Source organism: Girardinichthys multiradiatus, chromosome 9, assembly GCF_021462225.1.
Source record: "Girardinichthys multiradiatus isolate DD_20200921_A chromosome 9, DD_fGirMul_XY1, whole genome shotgun sequence".
NCBI classification, from domain to species: Eukaryota; Metazoa; Chordata; class Actinopteri; order Cyprinodontiformes; family Goodeidae; genus Girardinichthys; species Girardinichthys multiradiatus.
Window position 1 is genome coordinate 4,816,683 of NC_061802.1, and position 18,272 is coordinate 4,834,954.

Here is an 18,272-nt window from a genome sequence, read left to right on the forward strand (position 1 = left end):
GTGGTGAATATGCATGGAAACCAATCAGATGAAAAAAATATAAATAGGACTATGAATGGATTCCTACCCTTTAACCTTCTGAAGAAATTCATAGTCATTGTCATCATTTTGGTAATAAACCCCTTAACTTAGGTAAAAATCTGTCAAAGTGTTTCCTTAGTCCAACGAATCAGATCAATCCTTGTGCCTTTTGTGATGTCATCAACCCCCAAAACACACAAAGCAGAAGTTTTTTTCTTCATTGTACTTTTTTTTACTTAGTATTTTGTGAAGTCCTGTAGTGAAAATACATACTTCCTTACCCAGCTTTGCTTAAACTGTCAGTATACATTTATTAGCGAAAGACACCGCTTGATGGTATCTTTAATTTGCTCATAAAGAGCTGCGAAACATCGTTGCTGGAGGTTTCCTTCACTGCTTCTCTGATTAAACCTGACTGAGTGCGCATGTGTGTGCATGTGCATTGCAAGTAGCATGCCACATGGTAAATATAGGGCACACAGAGAGAGCAGGCTGGCCCGGGTTGGGTTAGGTTGAGTTGGGTTGGGCAGGTCAGCACTGCAGCATTTGATTGTAAATAAGAGAGGAGTCAGTTCACACGCCGATCAAGTGACTGCCTGGAACAAACGAGCCATTTGAATCAGGTGGCTATCTCCCTATCTGAGAGATCAGAGCCCTATCACCCCCCCACCCCCCACATACACTACCTGCCTCCTCTCTTTGCTCTCGCCATTGTGTCGCGCAGTAACACACAAACACTCACACACATGCACACGAGTGAAATGACATGTCCCTCCCTGCTGGCTGTAAGGGCAGAAAAGAGTGGATAGATGAGATTTCACTGTCTCACGTTGGGAGAGGAAAGGAACTGAGAGAGAAAAGGAGAGAAGGAAAGGAGACAGCTTAACACCTGAAGCATTTTTTTTTAATCTGTTTAAGATGTCAAATGAATAAATAAAAAACTTGCAACACAATCACAAACAAATTTGATAAAGGTCTTTCTAAATATACTTTGCTGTTTCATCTGTAAAATGTCAATTTACAGTAAAAAAACATATTAATATCACAATTTTAGAGCTCAAGGACATAGTAAACACACCTTATATACCTGAATCAAAAATCCAAATCAGCACAAACATGTATTTAAGTAGAGGATTCCATCAGTCCATTTGTTTCTGTTCTTGAATAAAGTGATTCATTCACAGTTAAGTATAAAAAATATTGGTGTCGGTCACAGATTCTCTTCCTATTTTAAACACAACACAGAAAAAATATTTGCTTGGACTGCAAACTCCATCAAACCAGAGGCTGTTCCACAGTTTATCCCGACTGTCACATTAAAGACCTGTGAAAAATGGCTCAGAGAAATTGTTAGATACACACACACACACACACGCACACACACTAGCATGAATTTTTATGCCCCGTCTTGACAATGACCCCCAGGGGAGATAATGATGTGGAACAGCTGCTGCTTGTTCATATTGATTAAATGACATCCAGGATCACTTACCGATTTACCGACTGACGGAGCTCAGTCGCCCTGAGGGAGGTTAGAGGCCTGTTAGCCAGGGCCACGCTGCTTTGATGTGAACATCATCCATTACCCCACAGTGATCCCACAGTATCCACACAGGATTATCATGTTTATAGATTGTAAAGGTAATCAGCATTATAACTCCTGTACAGAATGAGGTTACAATGCATTGTAAAAGTATTTATAGCCCTTAAACCTCTTCACATTTTTAGATTTTGACAAACGCAAAGGTCAATGCATTTTATCAACATCTTATGAGCTGAATCAACCAATGGAAGTTAATTATTGTGAAGAGAACCAAAAAGGATTAATGGTTGTTACTATGTCAATACTGCTTAGAAACACATTTCACAGCCCAGTGAGAGTCATCTAGTGAGGCCAAAATTTGTACATTTAGATTTAGGTTTGGACTTTGACTGGGCCATAAGTAAAGCTATTTGTTATTTGATCTAAACCTTTCCATTTTAGCTTTGGCTCTGTGTTTACCAGAGTATCTCCTTCCACATATGTGCTGTATATGCTTCTTGCTTCTTTTCAGCATTGCCTTTCTTTTATAAAACCAGATTTGTAGAGTGGATTACTAGTAATCATGTTATTAGTTTCAGGTACTTGATCTTTGGATCTCTGCAGTTCCTCCAGAGTTACCATGGGCCTATTGGCTGTTTAACTGATAATGCTGTCCTTGCTATGTCTAGGTGAAAGATTGTGTTTTTGGAGGTTGTTTGTTGCTGTTTTATACTTTTACATTTTTGGATGATGAATTGAAAAAAGCTCCTTGAGATGTTGAAACTGAAATGTAAGAGAGTTGTATCAGAGAATAGTAATAGAAAAGTTATATGGATAAAACAGGTGTCCACAGTTCTGGACAGGACTGGACATACCCAGACACAAAAAAACATTGTCGGACATGAGGATAAAGCATATCACCTGCATAAATTAGACAGGAGAGGAGTGGCCATGTTCATTTCTCTTTCATGTTTCAGTTCTTTCTCACTGTGTGTGAATAAACACAGGACAACTGCCTTCAACAAAGCCCCCAGACCAGGCCAGAACTGCAACTTTTGCTGCACTTAATGTGCGTGTAATGCATGGCCTTGGGAACGAGGCAGGTGAAAACACTGGGCGCAGATTAAAGCAGAAATGAATCAATATCCTCAGTCCCTGGGCTGGTGAGTGACAGCAAGCCTGGGGACACAATCATGAAGACTATTGATTTTTAAGTCACCTTACATCAGATTTCTCCGGATTGCTCTTCTCAAGGCCAACACAAGCAATCAGATACGTACACTAGCATGTACACCCATGCACAATCACAACAGAAATCAGTTGTTAAACACTGTGTTGGTTGTGCGCTCCATGGCAGAAACAGCTTGGCTGACAGGACTCTGAGCAGAAACGGCTGATTCATGCATCAAATGTAGAATTTCATGCAGTTGCAAGAAAAATTGTGTCAGCTCCTCACAGGCAGCTCGCCAGTTTCTCAATTCATAATTTTTTTAATGTTGAATGAGCTTTCTTAAGCCTTCTGACAGCCTTTGAGCATTTCTATTGAGATTTGACAGATCTCTTTATTATACGGATCCTCCAGGATATGCTGTGATGTCCAAGCTGCTTTAAGGTCAAATCTCTGATTCCACCGTTAGAACATTCACTTTCTTTTCATCCTACCATGTTATTGTTGAATTATTTAGGCTTGGTTGTATCACCCAGATCAGATTAGGCTGAGTGAACAAAATTTCTGAATCTCTGTGGACAGATCCAGGAAAATATGATGTGAAAGGTAGCTTCTTTAACATCCCGCTTCCTTTCCCTCATCTCTCTCATCCTAACATGGTTGTTGAATAACTTCATGTTGTCTAGGTGGATGGGGGATTCTCCGGACATTACTGACCTTGTAGTCTATGGGCTCGCTCACTAAAAAGTGGAGTTTGAAATGCATCCTGACCATGAACCTTGGTCAGCCACCTTTGTAGAAATGTATCTACAGCCCCCTCCTATTTGCTGCTCTCAATGAGCCTCAGGTTAGATCTACAACTCCACTTTATGCCTAAACTCACAATGTTTCAGCAAATAGATTGTTCTTTGTTTGCAAGCAAGTAGATGTCATATTTAGCTTTATGAATGCAGCATTTAAGTGAAGTTAGACTGTTAGAAAACTAATTGTTTCTTTTATTTCCTTGGTTTGATGCTACATAACATTAGTTTCTGCTGTTTCTCTGCCTTGTGGTAAAGTCTTATCATTGCCGGTTTTCCTTCAGGTCTGACCGGCTGATTTAGATTTCTTTAGACATAAAATAGAAAATGTTTTTCACAGGTTTCTTAATAGCCTTGACTCGAACAGAAAAGGAAATAATTTAAAGATTATCCCTATTTACCTGTTAATCATATGTCACTAACCTGTATTAGATTGCATTAAATTAACTGCATTAAGAAAATGAATTTTGTGTTTATTTTAGCTGTTAAAATTGGCCAGTTTTAATCTCTGGCTGATGGGTTCATCTCTTGTCACTTACTGATTTCATTCTTTTAAATTAGCTCTTTGTTTGTTTGCCACTTTGAATAATCAAGGGAAAACCTCTGTTTATCCTGGGACCAGCATGAATAAATGATTGACTCTTGATCACTCACTGTAAAGAAGAAGTGGGTTGGAGCTCAAACTTTTGCTGCTATTAAGGTGGAATGGTAAAATCACAACAGCACTGGTTTCGTACACCTCTTTATTTTATTATTATTATTATTATTGTTTTACCTATTTTTTCTCTATAATCCATCTCCTCTTGTTTCCCCATCATCAAATCAGGGAGTAAATGTCTGAAGTAGGTGACAAGGAAATTTGGAACGTGTTGCTCCAAACTCAGTCAAAGTCACCTAAAGTGGGGGGTGCTGGGTAGCTTGTAGTTGGTAGAGCATGTGCACCATGTGCAGAGGCTATAGTTCTCAATGCAGTTGTCCTGAATTCAATTTCCAATCCCAGGCCATTTACTGTATGTCTTCCCCTTCTCTCTTCATCCTCCTTCGTGTCAAATTACTGTTCAATAAATGCCAAAAAATTCTTTTAAAAAGTGACCTAATGTGAAAAGGATAAAGAGGTTTCAATGTTACGAAATGTAAGCACTTAACATCAAACTATTAAAGAGTGTTCAAACAATACTCTACAGTTTTCTTAATGCAGCCCTTATTGTCCGAGTAACGTTTTGCAGGCACCTCTCAACAAAAGAAACAATATGCCTTAATAGGCTTCATCAGTTGGATGAAAATTAGGAAAAAAGATTAAGTATATCTGCAAAAAACGAAAATAAATACTAAAGAAATCAGTGTTGTAGTTGATAATGGGAGGGCAAGTGAACATATTGGCCTAATAAGGCTAAATACCAGACTGGGAATAATCTCCCAGTAAACTGTCTACTCATGAAAAACAGAGATGCAACAGCAGCAACTCTCCCTTTCTGCCCGTCTGCCACCTCCCCTGTTTCCCTCTCTCCCCCTTGTCCCTCTCTGTCCACATTGGTCCCTCGCTGCCTTTCTTTTTCTCTTTCTCGCTCTTGCTCTCCTTGCTCACGCCGCCTCCTCTTCCTCACCCCTTGTCTCGTCTCAGTAAGTAGGATAAGGCTTGGAGAGCTCTGTCGTCGTGGAAACTGCCAGAAGTATTCAGTTTGAAGTTTGAGGAGGTCAGTTTGCAGGTCAGAGTAACCCCCCCACCCCAGCCACACACACACACCCACCACACACACACACACACACCCACACACACACACCCACATACAGGGAGGGCTGAAAACAGAGTAGGGGTGTAGAGGGGACCCCATATGGACCTGGACCCTTTTACTGAAGGGGTTTGGAGGGGGAATTGATGTTTTTGGAGGGGCAGGGGCCACAGTAAATCTCTGCTTATTAAACAGTTGTGGTGCCAGAACTTTTTAGATCTTTCAGATTGAAATTAAGCTGATTATGAGTGAAATCAGACATTGTTGCATTTGGATTTATAGCAGCTCAGTAACCCTAATGATTTCCCTCTTCTAGTAAGAAAATTAATATGCTTCACTGAGACTTCACACACCTGCAGCTGTGTTTTTTAAAGGGCAAGTTTGTCAATTTATGTTTAATATCCCTCTCCAAACACTATCATTAAAAAATAAAATAAAATAGAAACTCTGGGAATTAATTATAAGTTGATAAAAAGAATAATGCAAAAACTGTATTTTATCAATTTCTGTAGATTTTTAGTTTTGTCTTCCTTAAAGCCTCAAAAATAAAAAATAAATTGTTATTTTGAAAGTATGCATTTACCTGTTAATGCAAAATTATACAACAAAGTATTTTAATAATAAGTTTGGAACTGGAGCAGTGCTGAAAGTTTTGAACTAAAAAAGAAATACTGATAAGAAAACGCAAAAAATAACTGCAGACAGAATATTTAATGTACTTGTACCAATTTGTTGTAGCCTAAGCAAGTAAAATGCTTAGACTAAGTTTATCTGCTAATCAAATCAAGTGTGCAATTTTACAGAAAAACTGAATGAGGTTTTTCCAAAAACTGACACCACTTACAATGACGCACTTAAGATTCAGTGGTTAGTAAATTTTGTGCTGTCATTAATCCAACTATGTTGCTTTCTAAGCTTTTGGACAAACTTGTCCTTTAAAGAAACACAGCTGCAGGTGTGTGAAGTCTCACTCCATAATCATTCAGGGTGTTGGATGGTGGTTTCAGTTCATTGGTCTGGGCAGAAAGCACAGTTTAGTCCTGCACTGCCACCACACTGCCACTGCAGGTGCATTCCCTAATTTTCACTTACTGTGAAAGAGAAGTGATTTTATTTACTGACAATTATTAACAAAAATGGTTTAAAGAGAAAGTAAAGCAATGCTGATAATGACGATAATATATCTCCAAAACAATTTAGTTGAAAATTAATTTAATTTCAAAACTTTATTTTTGTTCTCGTTTTCTGGCTGTATTCCATTTTGGCTCTGTTGTAAATGTTTTCAATCAGTTGGAGGCTGAAGCCCAGCAGGTGGTTCACGAAATCCAGTATAACCCCCGGCAATCCCTGTCCAGCCAATCCAAATGCAGCCCAGTATGCTGCTGTGCATAGTTAGCCCTGACAGGACCCTCTGTGTGTGTTTGTGCATGAGTAAGAGAACAAGTCGCTGCTTGGAGGACAGGCTTTGGCTTGTCTTTGTCACTGAAAGTTTTATCATACATTTTTGAAATTAGTATGTCTGTATAAGTTTCTCATTATAGTTTCTACCAGTCGTGTGTTTTTACTGAAACTAAGATCAGGAACTCAGTTTAAAAGATGCAGCTGAACTTTATTATCCAGAAAATATAAAAATGAAAAAAATATTTAAAGAATGTCAGTAATAACATGACAGACCAATACTGACAACTATAGAAGGGACAAAGTCCAGAATAAATGCAATAATAACTGTTATATTAATCATAAATCATATTCAGCACTTGAATATTAAAAACACAAGTGCATTTTCTCTCCTTATGTTTTAATACAAAACAGTAATAAAAAGCTGGACATATTATAGGTTTTTTCCCATCTACTATTCATAAAAAAGGTTATGGACAGACATAAAACTAGAAGAGACAGAAACAGAAAGTTAGCGGAAAGACAAGGTGTTCAAGAAGGTTGAGGTCAGAACTCTGTGCAGGTCAGTCAAGTTTCTCAACACCCAACTTTATACACGTGCAGCCGTGGAGGTGATCAGAACACCAGAATTCATTGATTTGGGTGGTGTGACCCAACATGTTTCGCAATATAGAGTATGTACGCCAATAATATATTTTTGATTTCATTTAGAGCTGGATCTTGATAACACTTCTAACCATGAAACCTATTTTGCTCAGGGGTTAATCTGTGAAGAGTTTGGGATTTTTTTTAATCAGCATCCACCAAAATGGATTTTTGTTTGCTTGCTTGTTTGTTTTTTGTAAATATGCTAAAAGATTTTGCTTCTGAGTTTTATGAAAACATGTCAAAGTGTGTTATGTTTATACATAAATCAAATTGTATCTGTCACATCTCTTGTGGCTAGAGCTGCACAACCACATTTTCAGTAATGATCCCAATTTTAGCCCAGATATGTGCCACAAATCCATATTACACAGGTGAACATGCTGCAAGCTTGTTTGCAGGTGTAAAAAATGCGCCCTCTTATCCTCACAAGGAACACTAGGCAGGAAGGGCCGAGTTGAAACAGAACCACATTAGCAGGAAAAAGCAGCGCTGTTCTTGTTCGGTGCTCTAAGCTGCACTGGCCCCCTACTATGCTATCCAGCTGTGTCACTTTTAGTCTTACTATTGAGCAAGTAACCTACTAAGACTAAATTCATTGTCAGAGCATTCCTATTAGATTTTTAGTCAAAGAGGACCGGGTCTAGGAGCATGCTGTAAATACTGTGACAGCTGCTAACAGTTTCTCTGCTTCACTTACAAAACGGTCAGTTTGAGTTGTCCAGGAGCTCCTCCCACAAGCCAGCATCTTAGCAAGCAGACAAGTTATTTTCTTGTTGTTGTGGCTCATATAAGTACTACTGCACCCCCATCATCTGTCCTGACAACAATATTAATGTTATGCTCATTGGTTTGTGTATGATTTGATTTATTTGTCACCATAAGCCCAGCCTATATAGGCTTACAAGACACTATACAACAAATACAAAAATAGGAAAACCTAGAAGGCCACTGAACATCAACCACAAAACAGGACAAATATTCACAAAAGCTAAATTTCATGACAAACATACATTATAGAAGAAACAAAACTCTCTGTCTTCACTGCCAAGCATTTTCAATAAATGTTGCTAAAATAAAAGTCTCTTCATCAAAAAGCCAACTCGACATATCTGCTTCAGTCAACAAAAACAAAAAATAAGTTGAATCTTCTAAAACAAATTATTTCTCAGATCATAATACAGCAGACAGTGAAATATAAAATCAAATTCATCCTCAACCACATTAAGTTCAAATAACACATATAAACATTATTCTTCAGGTCTTCAGGTGTAAGACCTGGTGGTATTCCAAATTAATCCAGCACTAATACGGCTCGTGGCCACCTTGCTTTATGGATGGTTCTCCCCTCGCTACGCTGATTCCTGTCAGCAACCTTGGTTCAGCTGTTTCTAAATCCTTGTCATATATTTTTTCTTTTTTGAAAATTGTCTAAATTTTATTCTTTGGCCAAAAGTACATAAACATTGAAATGCGATTTATAGTGGTGAAATAAGACTTTTAACTTATGCAATAAATTGTTTAGAAACAACAAATTAAGTGAACACCAAACTAAAGATTGGAACATCATCTGTGTTACAAGGCTTACTTCACCTCTTCACCGAATGAAAACTTAAACCTGGCATTTATCAAAAGGTTTTCTTATTTGCTTCAATTTAAAAACATTTATCAAAGCTCTAAGGGTTTTAGAATCAATTTCTGCCTGAAATTACATACCTGAAATAAATCAAGAGTAGCTCCACAGTTATAAGTCTGAATGCAAACTTTTGGTTTAATTAAAAAATAAGGTAAGTGACCCATCAAATTAATGTTCTGTAGAGCTTTTCCAGACATTTTTTGGCATTTTTGAATAGTCACATGTGGAGCATGTCACATGTATAAAAGAGTTTGGTCATGTTTAGTAAAATTATCGTAATCTTTTCAGCCTTGGCCCAATTTTTTAAAAATGTAAGCTATGAATGCATTTAACCCCTTACTGCCTGAATTCATTACAATTCCATAAAAAATAAAACAATTGTGCTTTTGTTTTGAAGCAAGTGGAGCATAAAGTAGAGTTTGTTCATTTCAATATAGGACAAAACATAGACATGCATTTAGTTATTGTGCATATTAGTGACATTGGGCATAACTAGACATAATGGTAGCTAAACAAACTATCCTCAAGAATGCTGGTTGTTTTGAGGCTGCTATTTCTAAACAGGGCTTTAGAGTCAAACTATACAGGCGTTTCAGAATAATCCACTGATCATCACCGTTTTTCAAATAATATAGTAACATCATTTTCAGATGCTACTTGCACTCTGATCACTAGATAGCGAAAAATGTATTTCGATAGCTGTAGAATATGCATCAACAGGCATCTTGGGACTGAAACCAGTGTGAGGCAACTCCACGGCTTGAATGGGGTCAAAGTTTATTGAAAAATTGCAAATATCTCAAGTCAAAATAGTGCTCAGTTTAATAAAATACACGTGCATTTAAATTCTGACGTATTGCTAAATTAGAATGACTTTACATTCATTTTACCACTCCTCTTTTATGCAGTAAGTTAAAGTACATCTGTGGTCAGTTGAGAACAAAAAATGAGAAAAAAAAAAGGTTTAAAATCATAAATAAGAATATTTCAAATTTTCCCCACAATCTGCTAGCCAACTATCTACCAGGTTAGCATCCTAACAAAATTTCTTTTGATCTCAATGTCTGCATTGATAAATAAAAAAAATCCTTTTAATTTCCTTTTTGTCATTTGTAAAATAATAAGGTTCATTAGCTTCTTAAGGCATTTGACAAACAAAAGTTTGTGTGTACAGTTGAAGGTGAAGGAAATGAGAGCAGTGGTGTGAATGACTGAACTATCATAAGCTTTGATTGGCCCTGAGTGGCTCTGACTGCTGAGTCCATCCCAGCTGTTTTTCAGGGAGCTTAGGAGCACTGACTTTTGCATTTAAGTCTGTCTGTGTGTGTCCCCTATATCTTTTGCTGTGTGTGTCTCAGGATGTCTGAGTGCAGATATGTGTTTGTAGACCCTTATCAAGCCCCTCTATGCCCTGCAGAATACAAACATATACAAAGGCATCAAGAAGGATGAGTGGGTTTAGAGGCTGCTATTCAACCAGAGGATGAGGGCTGAAATTGCATCAGCAAGCAGTTGCTCCACTGAAGTGTCCTTGAGCAAGATGCTGTATTTTTTATACATACGAAAATGATAGGAACTGTTGAATAACAAAATTCAGCTGCAAAATGATTAAGGTACTTTAATTTTTACTCCAAAAAACCCTTTCACACTTCTCTTCATTTAAAAATATTATACTTTCTCAGTCTGCAGCAACTTCAGATTCTGAGCATGAGTAAAGGCTGAGGTGTACCACTGACAGATTTTTACCTTGAAAAGGTTTTTATTAACCTTAATAATTGATGAGGGATAAAAAGTCCAAGATGTGGTTTTGTGTCCATAACAAACAATCATTTGGAAAAAAAAGTAGCCCCTATTTTCTCTTGACTGAGAGGAAGTATCGCCGACCCATTGCCAGACTCCTCCCACCTCTCTCTGAGTTGCATGCATACCAAAGACCGCACTAAAAGGAAAGAGAAAAGCTCTCAGTTAATATTTAACCAGGTTATGTAAAGACAGTCAGATAACTCAACTTATGAGCAAAAACACACATGAGTGCAGGACATAAATTTCATGTCCCACATATATGGATAGTATTCAGAGCTGAAAAATTGATGAAATACATGTTAAAACTAAATACTCTGCACTGTTCTCCAGTGTGAAGCATACCATGCAATAGTTTCAAACTACCTTAATACTTTCCTTCCAAGGAGCTCCTTCTTGTAGTCAGTTAAATAAGTCTTGATCAATAGTTACTCAGCTTCTCTGAAGGTCCTTTAAAGAGTTTCTTTTGACATTGATTACTTTTTCACTCGTTTTCAATCCAGTTATTGCGCCTGAACTTTTCTTAAGAAGATAACAAGAAAATATAACTCATAAAAATCTAACTATAAATAAGATTAATGATTCAGGGCTTTTTGTGATACATAGAACTGCATATAAGTATAAATTATACTCCACTGTTAAGCCTTAAGGGTTTTAGAAGCAATTTCCATCTGACATTACATAACTGAAATAAATCAAGAATAGCTCCACAGTTATAAAGTCTAAATGCAAACTTTTGGTACCTGTATAAAGGTAACACAATAAAAAATATTTTTCTAGTGGAACCATTATTGCAATTGTTATATGTATTTAATTGTGATTAAACAAAGAAAAAATCAATTTTTTTGAGAATTTCCAATACTATTTTCTAAATGATCAGTGCAAAACCGCCTTAAAATCCTTTTGAAAACATAGCAGAGGCCTCGGGTCATCAACATATTCACTATAACCTCAGCAAATTTGGACTGAATCAGTTCATTTGTTCAGTAAAGGTTTTAGTAGACAATGTGCCAGACGAAGCTAACATTTTGCCAAATGCGCCGAAACTGTGGCGAATGTGTTTTTCATCTCATAAAAGGGAATCTGGTCAAATAAAAGTGCTGATTTCCATTGTAGGACTCCTGCTTATGACCCAACCTTTGGTCATGACATTTACCCTGTGTATCATCAAAATGTACCATTGTGCACAGCATAATATTAATATAATGAAAATAAATGGAACTAAGCTGTATCTTTTTGTCTCCAACTGGAGGAATTTTATTGAAAAAAGAACTATCTGTGATAAACTATGTAAATATATGTGCAAAAAGAATATTCTATGAAAAACAAGATGTAAATCACTGTGCAAAACAAAGATATCTGAAAAACTATACAAATGCGCAGAAAAGAATTATCAATGAAAAACTACCCTCTGCTGAATACAGTGAACACAGCCAGAGTAGTCAGCTACTCTGCCCGAAACAATAAACATATTGTATCATCACAACCTGCCTTCTCTGTTAAAGTTAGTTCCAGGTCTTACAGTGTAACAATGCAAGCTTAAATGTGAATTGCTATTTGTACATGCAAGTTGTAATTTCCAAGCTCCAAGCCAGAAAAATCCCTCAAATCATTCCCTAAACTTGTAGTTTTGACTTGGACAGTCAGAGGTTCAGATTCCATATTAGAGCAGTGCAAAAATACACCGTTTATTTTAACCGCCGACTGTTTTCCATCTGTTTAAATCAATAGTATTACTATTTGTATTTTTCCTTCATTTGTAAAGGCATGGAATAGAGAGAACTTTGGTTTTTAAAAGAGGTCTATATACTTTGACTCATTAAACCTCAACTCGACTAAAGAGAGATTTTTTATTCTGCTCTTTTTACATGAAAGAGCATGAAACAGATTTTATTGAGGAGTCAAACCTGAACTAAATTATTATGACTGTTTAAAACCCAGTTTGTAATTTGTTGAAACTGTACTCTGTTTGTGATACCAAAAGCAGGAATCTTAGTTTTCTTCAAACATATTCTTACAATCTCGTCTCATCTTATTTCTGTGAACCCAAAATGATTTATTGCCTTTTCTTGTGAAATAATTATATTGTTAGACGATGTTCTTACATTCATGCAATAACTGCCACTGTCGAACACTTTAAGTTTGGATATCACATTCATTTCTCGCACTGCTAGTTCAAGGTTTGGCTTGTGCATCATTTTTCACTTTTGTTGTCTTAAATATACTTCTTTAAAATGTATATAATAGTGATTAATTAATTACAAAGCCTCTAAATTATTAAATAATTTTTTTAACTACGTCCCACATCTATTTAAAACACAAAAAATGCGATTGACAGGACAGAGTCCCAAATATAGACAGAACTACAGTAGCTTAAGTGCTCCCCCTGTTAACTGTTTTCATACATATGTGCATTCATGTATGTCTGAAAATCTGTTAAAAAAAAGGATGCTCTTTTTTTTGGCCTAGTTGGCATTACTCGTACCATTTACCACAGAATGTGTGTGTTTGTGCACATGTGCATGTACTGCTGTTTTGTATAGAAAGTGCTGTGCGCAGGAGAACAGGGATTTGGTGCCATCAGCACAGTGATGTCAGCACAGAGAGACAAACAAAGCCAGACTCCAAAACCTCTCCCAGCTACCCATGATCCTGTTGGAAATTATGGGGGGCCCAGCTCTGGGGTCCCTCTGCTGTTTATTCTAATTTACTTTAGGTATCAAGATAGGAACTTTATTAGAATGTTTAAATTTGTATAATGTATTAAAAACCATAAACTCTCAATAACACAATTAATTAGTATTTGCTCTGTAATAAATCTGAACAACAATATTTTGATTTAGATCTATTAAACTGTACAAAGCAAATAAACAAATATACTTGAACAAACTGTAAAGTTGCCTCCTTGGAAGAAATTTACCTGCAACTTGTAATTAAAAAAAAAGTATTTTTGGCACTTTTCCACAGTAAAATGATCTAATGATGAAGTTATTTGCTAACCTTACCAAGACTACGAGCAAGTATTCGACAAAACCTGGATCTGCCCATATTAAAGCTGTTACAGCAGAGAGTATGCAGTCAAATCAGAAACCTCTGTTTGCATTAGCCTGGCCCTTTGCCACACTGCACCTGCCCCAGGTGAATGCCTTGCAAATAGGGGGATGACATTACTGTATTTGAGGTGTACTTCATATGAATATACTGTGACTGTATACAGTTATATTGATATTATAACAGGCTTATGGGTTGGAAAAAGACATTGGGAAGAAAGCACAGAGAAACTACTTTGAAATATTGGCAGCTTTAGTTCACAAAAACAAATATTTCATTTGTTATTGCATGTCACATTTTTATGACTAAAATTGTCATTTAGGATTAAGGATTTGCTAATGCAGTGGACCGGTTTGATACTACATTAAAGTTAAGTAAAGCAAAGTCCTTTAAATGCTTTAAAACTCTATTGTGAATGGGACACACTTAACTCAATGATCAGCTACATTCATGATACTGCACTGTCCATCTTCCTTCACAGTAACATATGCTTTATCCAAAGCAGAGTTTTTGCTGGATAGCCTTAATTTCTATCCTGATTAAGAGTCCAGTTTCTTTCCCTTATTCATATGTCATGTGGGATTTTTAAATGAAAGCCTCATAACCTTAACCTAAATTGCTTTGTCATACACTCCAAAAGACTCAGGTGGAGGCCTCAAAGATCTCCTGGATCAAAGACTACCTGATAAACAGACCACAGTTTGTGAGACTGAAGGGTTATGAGTCTAACCAGGTAGTCAGCAGCACAGGAGCACCACAGGGGACTGTACTCTCACCATTCCTTTTCACTCTGTACACCTCAGACTTCCAGTACAAGACAAATGTAAAATGTTTTTTTTAGGATAAAACATGTTTTAAATATATTTATGTGGTTATAAATATGAAAGAAATAAAAGGCCTTGGAATAAAACAGCAATGAATTTTTACTAAAGAAACACAGGAAACATATAGAGTTCAAGGAATAAGTATGATTGAAAATTAGTGGTTTAAATAAAAAACAAGCATAATAACAAAGCGATAAATTACAATAGTTAAAGATTAAAATAGAAATATGTATTTATATATGACTAAATTATTAATTCTTGAATAAATATCTTGTTTTTATTATTTTGTTGCATTTATTGGCACTATAAGTGACATGTCTAGCTATTTTCTGGCCCAGTAATCTTTTTCATTATTTTTTTTATTTCTGTATTTATTCTTAATTATGGCAGGATTGGTCCTCCATATTCCAGTCTCTTTTAATCAAAGTCCACCTACTGGAGTTAACATTCAGTTTTTAAGGATGTCACTTTAAATGAACTTTCTGTTGTAGAGCATTTATCGGATTTTGCTGTCCAACTGTTAACACAACATCTAGCCACTGTAGCTGTTTGTCTCTGTGCTTTAAATGCCCTTCTGTCTAAAACAGTCAGAGCCAAACTGGGGCTGGTGGTGCATGTCTGTGTGTTTCTGTGTGTTCATGTTTATTTCTGTGACTTTTTTATTTTTATTTTGGGGCTGTGCATTTGGTGTAACTGGGCATACTGGACCCAAACAGGTCCTCATTATACTGGAGGAGGAAGAACCCAGTGGTACTGTACACTATTCAGACAAGTTTTAAGGGTATGGAGGGGGCATTGTGTATGTCTGCATAGATGCGTTTGTTGTTATATGTGCATGTGCATTTCCATTGTGCAGGGAGGCATCAATTGAGATGTGAACTTGACCTAAAACAAGGACATTTTTCATTGAGAATTGCCTTTCATTTTACATAGCTTAACCATACTTTCACATAAATTCAAGACTCAGCCTTAACTTTCTGCACAGAAACAACAACTTTGCTGCAGTGAAAGAGTCTGCCAGTTACTTTCCCTGAACTGTACTTGTTGCCTGGTAACACAGCCTTGGATCAGGAAACACTGGGAGCCATTGTGAGCGTAAAGGATTCACAATGAACTCTGACCTTTTTGTCTCAGCAGCTTTTCACCAAGGCCGAATGTTTTATAAATCTGTCTCCTATCTGTGAATTCACCCACATCTTCACTAACAAATAGAGCAAAAACTGGCATTGTGTGCTGATATTGGCTCAGATATGTATGTTATTCTATAGGTGTCAGTCATGCCTTTCTATTTGCCTGACATTGCAGACAGATATTTATGTGAAATCAGTCTGGATACATATTCACATGTCAGATTCTCATTTGCATTTGTTTTTTTTTTCCCCTTCTATTTTTTAGTTATGCAATCCGAGATTAAAGACACACCCAAGAGACAGAGGCAGTGATTGAGCCAGACAGCAAAAACTGGGCGCTGGTAGGTAAATCACACACAAATACGTTTAATCAGACATACACAAGCATGCTCACACAGAGGGAGTCCCCGCAAAGAGAGGCAGCAATTCCTTGGAGGGTACTGGGCTTGCCCAGTTTCCGCTGCGCTCCAAATTGAGCATGGCACAGTGTTTATGAAGTCAGATGCTTGGAAGAAGGCCAAGCATTGTTCCAACAAGCAGCTGGATAGTAATTTCCAAAGAGGCACAAAGAGAAGCTCTTCCTTCTCACTACACTTGCTACTATTACTTATTATGATGAGTGAATCAAAGAAGAGACAGTTTATGGAAAACAGGGACGGGGAACATCACAAACATGGAATCCACTTGGTGGCTTGTAAGTGTCTCTCATCATCTTCTGGCTTTAACAAGCAGTAATTTTTTTCAGTAAGCTAAGGAGATAAATGTTATATCATAATTTTAAAATGTACAGGTCCTTCTCAAAATATTAGCATATTGTGATAAAGTTCATTATTTTCCATAATGTCATGATGAAAATTTAACATTCATATATTTTAGATTCATTGCACACTAACTGAAATATTTCAGGTCTTTTATTTTCTTAATACGGATGATTTTGGCATACAGCTCATGAAAACCCAAAATTCCTATCTCACAAAATTAGCATATTTCATCCGACCAATAAAAGAAAAGTGTTTTTAATACAAAAAACGTCAACCTTCAAATAATCATGTACAGTTATGCACTCAATACTTGGTCGGGAATCCTTTTGCAAAAATGACTGCTTCAATGCGGCGTGGCATGGAGGCAATCAGCCTGTGGCACTGCTGAGGTCTTATGGAGGCCCAGGATGCTTCGATAGCGGCCTTTAGCTCATCCAGAGTGTTGGGTCTTGAGTCTCTCAACGTTCTCTTCACAATATCCCACAGATTCTCTATGGGGTTCAGGTCAGGAGAGTTGGCATGCCAATTGAGCACAGTGATACCATGGTCAGTAAACCATTTACCAGTGGTTTTGGCACTGTGAGCAGGTGCCAGGTCGTGCTGAAAAATGAAATCTTCATCTCCATAAAGCTTTTCAGCAGATGGGAGCATGAAGTGCTCCAAAATCTCCTGATAGCTAGCTGCATTGACCCTGCCCTTGATAAAACACAGTGGACCAACACCAGCAGCTGACACGGCACCCCAGACCATCACTGACTGTGGGTACTTGACACTGGACTTCTGGCATTTTGGCATTCCCTTCTACCTAGTCTTCCTCCAGACTCTGGCACCGTGATTTCTGAATGACATGCAGAATTTGCTTTCATCCGAAAAAAGTACTTTGGACCACTGAGCAACAGTCCAGTGCTGCTCCTCTGTAGCCCAGGTCAGGCGCTTCTGCCGCTGTTTCTGGTACAAAAGTGGCTTGACCTGGGGAATGCGGCACCTGTAGCCCATTTCCTGCATACGCCTGTGCACGGTGGCTCTGGATGTTTCTACTCCAGACTCAGTCCACTGCTTCCGCAGGTCCCCCAAGGTCTGGAATCGGCCCTTCTCCAAAATCTTCCTCAGGGTCCGGTCACCTCTTCTCATTGTGCAGCGTTTTCTGCCACACTTTTTCCTTCCCACAGACTTCCCACTGAGGTGCCTCGATACAGCACTCTAGGAACAGCCTATTCGTTCAGAAATTTCTTTCTGTGTCTTACCCTCTGGCTTGAGGGTGTCAATAGTGGCCTTCTGGACAGCAGTCAGGTCGGCAGTCTTACCCATGATTGGGGTTTTGAGTGATGATCCAGGCTGGGAGTTTTAAAGGCCTCAGGAATCTTTTGCAGGTGTTTAGAGTTAACTCGTTGATTCAGATGATTAGGTTCATAGCTCGTTTAGAGACCCTTTTAATGATATGCTAATTTTGTGAGATAGGAATTTTGGGTTTTCATGAGCTGTATGCCAAAATCATCTGTATTAAGACAATAAAAGACCTGAAATATTTCAGTTAGTGTGCAATGAATCTAAAATATATGAATGTTAAATTTTCATCATGACATTATGGAAAATAATGAACTTTATCACAATATGCTAATATTTTGAGAAGGACCTGTATTGCATTGCAGAAGTATTCATAACCCTTCATCTTTTTCACATTCATCCACCTCACAATCACAAACCTTAACTATTTTGCTCCATCCGGCCTTCATAATCTCTGACCAGCTTCCTTGAGCCACTTCTAAATACAGTAGAAACATCCCCA

At 37.5% G+C, this 18,272-nt stretch overlaps 1 long non-coding RNA gene across 5 annotated transcripts in view; it reads left to right on the forward strand.

The window, feature by feature from the left end:
• LOC124873976 overlaps positions 1 to 18,272 on the forward strand; it is a 223,444-nt gene that overhangs the window by 186,869 nt on the left and 18,303 nt on the right. For all 5 annotated transcript variants that reach the window (XR_007039680.1, XR_007039679.1, XR_007039682.1 and 2 more), the window contains one exon: positions 15,991 to 16,066. This is a non-coding gene — a long non-coding RNA (uncharacterized LOC124873976). The remainder of the gene's footprint in view (positions 1 to 15,990; positions 16,067 to 18,272) is intronic.